This window comes from Schistocerca cancellata, unplaced genomic scaffold (genome assembly GCF_023864275.1).
Source record: "Schistocerca cancellata isolate TAMUIC-IGC-003103 unplaced genomic scaffold, iqSchCanc2.1 HiC_scaffold_625, whole genome shotgun sequence".
Taxonomy (NCBI): domain Eukaryota; kingdom Metazoa; phylum Arthropoda; class Insecta; order Orthoptera; family Acrididae; genus Schistocerca; species Schistocerca cancellata.
Genome location: NW_026046636.1, coordinates 92,501 through 100,000, shown reverse-complemented (window position 1 = coordinate 100,000; position 7,500 = coordinate 92,501).

Here is a 7,500-nt window from a genome sequence, read left to right as displayed (position 1 = left end):
TTAACCTAACCAAATTTGTAACGCAATTTGTACCGCAATGTAACGCAATTTGTACCGCAATGTAACGCAATTTGTACCGCAATGTAACGCAATTTGTAACGCAATTTGTGTCTTAACCTAACCCACGTTGTGCCTTAACCTAACCCACGTTGTGCCTTAACCTAACCCACGTTGTGCCTTAACCTAACACACGTTGTGCCTTAACGTAACCCACGTTGTGCCTTAACGTAACCCACGTTGTGCCTTAACGTAACCCACGTTGTGCCTTAACGTAACCCACGTTGTGCCTTAACGTAACCCACGTTGTGCCTTAACGTAACCCACGTTGTGCCTTAACGTAACCCACGTTGTGCCTTAACGTAACCCACGTTGTGCCTTAACCTAACCCACGTTGTGCCTTAACCTAACCCACGTTGTGCCTTAACCTAACACACGTTGTGCCTTAACGTAACCCACGTTGTGCCTTAACGTAACCCACGTTGTGCCTTAACGTAACCCACGTTGTGCCTTAACGTAACCCACGTTGTGCCTTAACGTAACCCACGTTGTGCCTTAACGTAACCCACGTTGTGCCTTAACGTAACCCACGTTGTGCCTTAACCTAACCCACGTTGTGCCTTAACCTAACCCACGTTGTGCCTTAACCTAACCCACGTTGTGCCTTAACGTAACCCACGTTGTGCCTTAACGTAACCCACGTTGTGCCTTAACGTAACCCACGTTGTGCCTTAACGTAACCCACGTTGTGCCTTAACGTAACCCACGTTGTGCCTTAACGTAACCCACGTTGTGCCTTTACGTAACCCACGTTGTGCCTTAACGTAACCCACGTTGTGCCTTAACGTAACCCACGTTGTGCCTTAACGTAACCCACGTTGTGCCTTAACGTAACCCACGTTGTGCCTTAACCTAACCCACGTTGTGCCTTAACGTAACCCACGTTGTGCCTTAACCTAACCCACGTTGTGCCTTAACCTAACCCACGTTGTGCCTTAACCTAACCCACGTTGTGCCTTAACCTAACCCACGTTGTGCCTTAACCTAACCCACGTTGTGCCTTAACCTAACCCACGTTGTGCCTTAACCTAACCCACGTTGTGCCTTAACCTAACCCACGTTGTGCCTTAACCTAACCCACGTTGTGCCTTAACCTAACCCACGTTGTGCCTTAACCTAACCCACGTTGTGCCTTAACCTGCTCTGTAATTGGCATATGACACGTTACATTAATCTAGTGTTGTCTAACCACAACCCTCTGAATATAGTTCGCTACTCGCACCGCCCACCCTCTTGTGTGTCGTTTCATGTTGAACACTTCGCAAGTGTTGCTTACTTTTTACATGCTCCCGCTGTACACTGTAATGTGGACAACTGCAGGATGTACATCGCCCCCCCCCCTCCACCCTGCCTTCGCACGCTGGTCGTTCAGGTGCTTGCGTGTTCAATGCCCTTCGCAGCTGTTCACTGGCATTCGCATGTCGAAGCGCTCAGTCTACGTCGTGGTACGGCCTGTGTCCACTGTCCGCTGATATCGTAAGCTTAATCCTCACATTGTACTGCACATAGGTCCGTATGTACTGAATGATACGCTGTGGCACATGTGTGACCGTACGACTGCGCCCAACAACAGCGAACCATACGGTCCAAATGTTGTGCACTCAGCCACGTGCCGTCTCCCCATAACAGCTACATTGCAGTGTGGTACGCCATAGAGACGTGTGGGAGTAACGGACGCCCTGGATGGCGATCAGCATGAGCCGTCTGTTGATGTAGTGGCGCGTGTATTCAAACGTAGTCGTCTCTTCTCACACAGTGTGATAGCATGGTGCACCGCGTTCCACATCTGCGACATGGTACAGATGCTGGTTGACAGTCGGTCTCGTAATGGACATCGCATACGTAGGGGGCCACCTCCCACGTGTTCTCTAGTCGTGCACATTTTGTTGCGTGTATGTGGGCAGACGTAGTGTGTCGTGACACCTAACAGACAGGTATGCAATAATCGTTGCATTTGCAAACTGGGATGGACGTCTACGTTTGCTGGTGACGTGACGCAACGCAAATGAACAACTGGTAAACCCATTGTGGTGCGGTTGTTGTTGCTGGAGGTAAATCAGTAAGGGCAAATCTGTGTGTGAAGCGATACGCGGCGGTGGCTGGGTGGGACCGTCCCCGGCCGGTGAGGGGGGGCCGCCCGGCGTGCTGGCCGCGCGGTGCGTGGGCGCACGCGCTACAGCCGGCTGGTGGGGGCGCCCAGTGGCAGGCGCGCCGGCCGACGGACGCGGCAGGCGGCGCAGCTGCGCGCCGGGGCACCCTGCGCGCGGCGCCGGGCGGCCAAAGTGGGTCCTCGCGGGCCCGGTGCGAAGCGCGGTGGACATCTGCAGTGTGCTGGTCCGACTGAGGACTGTGTGCGTTGAGGATGCGCCGCCGCCCGGCACTCGGCGCCGCGACGCCGTCTGCTGCTCGGTCGCCCCAGCGGTTCTCGCTGGTGGTTTGTATCGCAGTTGTGCAGACGTGTTGGCACGTGCGCTGTGCTGGGAGAGTTCGCTTCGGCACCCACGTGGGGCCTTTGCCCTTCTGTGGCGCTGGCGTTGGAGCTGCCGGTCACCGTAGGTGGCGCGTGTTGTCTCCCGCCGGCAATGCCACGACAGCACGCTCCCGGGCCTCTGTCGGCAGCGGCAAGCTCAGTTGGGAGCACGGGTGGTCGCACCTAAAGCGTCTACTCGCCTAACTCCGGGCGATTGCGCCTCTCTCGAACCCGACCAAGTACTTAGGACGGCGCTGCGCGCCGCCGGGACCTGAGAGGGTTTCGAGGTGTATTGTGCAGGGGAGCTCAGCCTCCTCCTGTTTGCAGAATAATTGAGCGGACGCTTGCGTGTTCGCGCGGGCCCCTGGGACACACTCCCGGGCGGCCGGCTGCTCAGCTCTAGTTGACGCAGCTCCCTGGTTGATCCTGCCAGTAGTCATATGCTTGTCTCAAAGATTAAGCCATGCATGTCTCAGTACAAACCGCATTAAGGTGAAACCGCGAATGGCTCATTAAATCAGTTATGGTTCCTTAGATCGTACCCACGTTACTTGGATAACTGTGGTAATTCTAGAGCTAATACATGCAAACGCTAAATCCCCCCTGTGGTACAGTGGCACAAGGGATGAAAACGGTGTTAAAGCAGAGGAGACAATAATGGCTCTTCAACTGGTGGTAGCGAATAGACCAGGGAATCCCCCCACCTACGTGGCTGGAGGAGGACAGGGCACCAATATAGACGTGACGATGGTCACGCCGAACGTATTGAACATGATACAAGAGTGGAAAGTGGAAGACAATGCTACCACCAGTGATCACAACTTAATCACTTTCACTGTCGGAGGCAGAGAGTGCCACTGGGCCATGGGGTGGGAGGTGCAAAGAAATTTCAGAAAGACAGATTGGGAACGCCTAGCCAGAGAGTGCGACATTCCTCCATTACCAGAAGGAGACGCACGACAGGACTTCAACGTGGACGACAGAGCTGAGGGACTGACACGAGCGGTAACGAGGGCGATAAAGGCGGCCGTACCAACCAGGAGGAGGGCCGTGGCGGCCACACCGGCACCATGGTCAGCCGAGTTGCAAGAACTGCGTCAGTCTGTTAGAAGACTAAGAAAGCACTACCAGCGCAGTGTCGTCTGGTGGGAGAAGCAAAGATGGTTACAGCTATACCGGGAGGCAAAGGACAATTTTCAGCAAGAGCTACAAAAGACAAGAATAAACAGCTGGGAGAGTTTCGTAACTAATCAGCTGGCCCTCGATCCCTGGGGTATACCATATAGACTGGTGAGGGAGAAAATTCGCTCCCCAACTATGATATCAACGCTCAGGCACGGTGGCGGAATGACGGAATCTTGGCAGGAAACTGCCGAGGTCCTACTTCAGTCGCTGTTGCCTGACGATGATAGGAATAATGACACCGAAGAGCAGCGTCAATTACGAAACGAAGACCTAAATAGGTACGTTAATGACGAAGCGGTCCTCCCCTTCTCGGAAGAGGAAGTTGCTGCTCTTATTACGTCCTTAAAGAAAGGGAAAGCCCCCGGGCCAGACGGCATTGTGGCGGAGGTAGTGCAGTTCTTGGCACCACAATTAGTTGCCCCACTTACGCAGCTTTACAACGCATGCCTTAGACAAGGCAAATTTCCAAAAACATGGAAAACTGCAGACGTGGTCATCATCAAAAAAGGCCCCGAGAAGGACCCTGCTGAGGCCAAATCCTACAGGCCCATCTGCCTGCTGGATGGCTTTGGCAAACTCCTTGAAAAGTTATTAGCAAACAGACTGACTGCTCATCGCATGCTGCAGGGGATGAGCGACAGGCAATTCGGTTTTAGGCCGGGGCGATCGGCATCTGATGCAATTGCCCTGGCGGCCGAGGTCTGCAGCTCAGCCCCGTGTAAGTATGTTGTTGGCATCATGGTGGATATCAGTGGCGCCTTCGACAACCTGTGGTGGCCTTCACTCTTCTCCTGCCTTCGGGAGAAGAGGTGTCCAGGGCTGCTATATGGGTGTTTGAGGAGCTATTGTGAAGACCGGGAGGTATGGCTATCATCCCCTAGCGGAAAAGTTCGGAAAACCATCACCAAGGGTTGCCCGCAAGGCTCTGTGTTGGGTCCTCTTTTTTGGGACATCCACATGGAGCCTCTTCTGGAAAGCATGCAACAAAGCGAAGAAGTGCTAGAGGTGATAGCCTACGCTGACGACCTCCTCCTGCTGGTCGGCGGCCGAAGTCGCGAGGACTTAGAACCCAAAATAGAACGAGCAATAAACAAACTACAACAGTGGTGCCGCAACACCAAAATGACGATTTCACCAACTAAGTCGACCTACCTGCTACTTAAAGGACAACTAACGAGAAACCCGACTGTGAGGATCGACGGAACGCCCGTTCTACGGAGACGAGAAACGCGCTACCTAGGAATCATCATCGATGAAAGGTGGAACTTTGCAAAGCACATAGAAACTGTAACCCAGAAAGCCATACAATTATTAAATAACCTGATTTCTATAGGACACAAGAGATTCCACCTCCCGCCTCACTTAATCAAGCTCTACCATAATAGTATTCTGACATCAATAGTGGGTTACGGCTCAGGAGTCTGGGCTCACAGGCTCACGAGGGTGGTGCCTGCCGTGACGGTGAGAAGAGTACAAAGGAACATGATAGTAAGGTCCGTGGGGGCATATAGAACTTCTCCGGGTGGAGCACTGCTACTTATTATGGGGCTCTGCCCCTTAGACATTAAGATTAGGGAACAGGCCGCTTGGTACTGGGCCAAAAGGGGTATTAACACCAAGGTAGAGGAAATTATGGGGGTAATAGCCAGGGAAAAAGGGGAGATAAGGGAAAGAGGGATAGATCTATGGCAGGAGATATGGGAGTCAGACGAAACTGGTAGAAGAACTTTTCAGCTCCTACCAGACGTCAGGGAAAGATTAAAAATGAAATATTTTGAGCCAACTAGGGGATTGTTCCATTTTCTCACCGGTCATGGCCCTTATCCGACTTATCTAAGTCGGTTTGGGAAAAAGGCGACGCCTGCGTGCGACTGTGGTGCACCGGAGGGTACTCCTGACCATGTGGTTTACGAGTGCCCCCTTTTCGATGATGTTGCCGGGACACTAAGACGACAGCTACCAAACACAAATACCTATGACCTTCTGAGACAAGAGGACACTTTTCATAAACTAAATTTACTGGCCAACGAGGTATCACAAAAAGTAATAAAAGCTTTCTTGAGAGACCTACAAGCCTAGACAAATAGGAAACACCGATTGCGACCAACAGCTCTAGTCCCATACCGCCCTTTCGTGGATAGGTCGACCTTGCAGTTGGAATCCGCCACGATCGGGAATAGGGGGGCTGGGGCAATCCCGAATAGGACAACGCACCGACTATGACGTAGGATAAGATGTAGATTTAGGTAATTAGAATAGGATAGTTAATTAGGAACCTGCAGCGACTAACCATCCTTGCCTGCCCTGTGCCAGGGGCACGCCCATAGGGGTTAGCTCTATGGGCAAGGCTTCCCAGTAGGTTTGTATATTTACACTGGCACGATTGTAACGCTGCAGGCAGTTAGTAGTAGTTCTTTCGTAGTAACTAGAGGTTAAGCTAATGTAAAAATTAAGTAGTCTGCCTAGTACTAAAATAACATAACTGTCTGTAATTTGCTGTAATGTAGAAGCTGCCATTGTAAACAGTAGGAACATAGGACCCACTAATCAATAAGGTGGTGGGTCATTCTTGTATAATTATTATTGTATGTTACGAATAAAGATTTTTTTTTTTTTTTTTAAAAAAAAAAAAAAAAAAAAAAAAAAAAAAAAAAACAGAGTCCCGACCAGAGATGGAAGGGACGCTTTTATTAGATCAAAACCAATCGGTCGGCTCGTCCGGTCCGTTTGCCTTGGTGACTCTGAATAACTTTGGGCTGATCGCACGGTCCTCGTACCGGCGACGCATCTTTCAAATGTCTGCCTTATCAACTGTCGATGGTAGGTTCTGCGCCTACCATGGTTGTAACGGGTAACGGGGAATCAGGGTTCGATTCCGGAGAGGGAGCCTGAGAAACGGCTACCACATCCAAGGAAGGCAGCAGGCGCGCAAATTACCCACTCCCGGCACGGGGAGGTAGTGACGAAAAATAACGATACGGGACTCATCCGAGGCCCCGTAATCGGAATGAGTACACTTTAAATCCTTTAACGAGTATCTATTGGAGGGCAAGTCTGGTGCCAGCAGCCGCGGTAATTCCAGCTCCAATAGCGTATATTAAAGTTGTTGCGGTTAAAAAGCTCGTAGTTGGATTTGTGTCCCACGCTGTTGGTTCACCGCCCGTCGGTGTTTAACTGGCATGTATCGTGGGACGTCCTGCCGGTGGGGCGAGCCGAAGGCGTGCGACCGCCTCGTGCGTGTTCGTGCGTCCCGAGGCGGACCCCGTTGAAATCCTACCAAGGTGCTCTTTATTGAGTGTCTGGGTGGGCCGGCACGTTTACTTTGAACAAATTAGAGTGCTTAAAGCAGGCAAGCCCGCCTGAATACTGTGTGCATGGAATAATGGAATAGGACCTCGGTTCTATTTTGTTGGTTTTCGGAACCCGAGGTAATGATTAATAGGGACAGGCGGGGGCATTCGTATTGCGACGTTAGAGGTGAAATTCTTGGATCGTCGCAAGACGAACAGAAGCGAAAGCATTTGCCAAGTATGTTTTCATTAATCAAGAACGAAAGTTAGAGGTTCGAAGGCGATCAGATACCGCCCTAGTTCTAACCATAAACGATGCCAGCCAGCGATCCGCCGCAGTTCCTCCGATGACTCGGCGGGCAGCCTCCGGGAAACCAAAGCTTTTGGGTTCCGGGGGAAGTATGGTTGCAAAGCTGAAACTTAAAGGAATTGACGGAAGGGCACCACCAGGAGTGGAGCCTGCGGCTTAATTTGACTCAACACGGGAAACCTCACCAG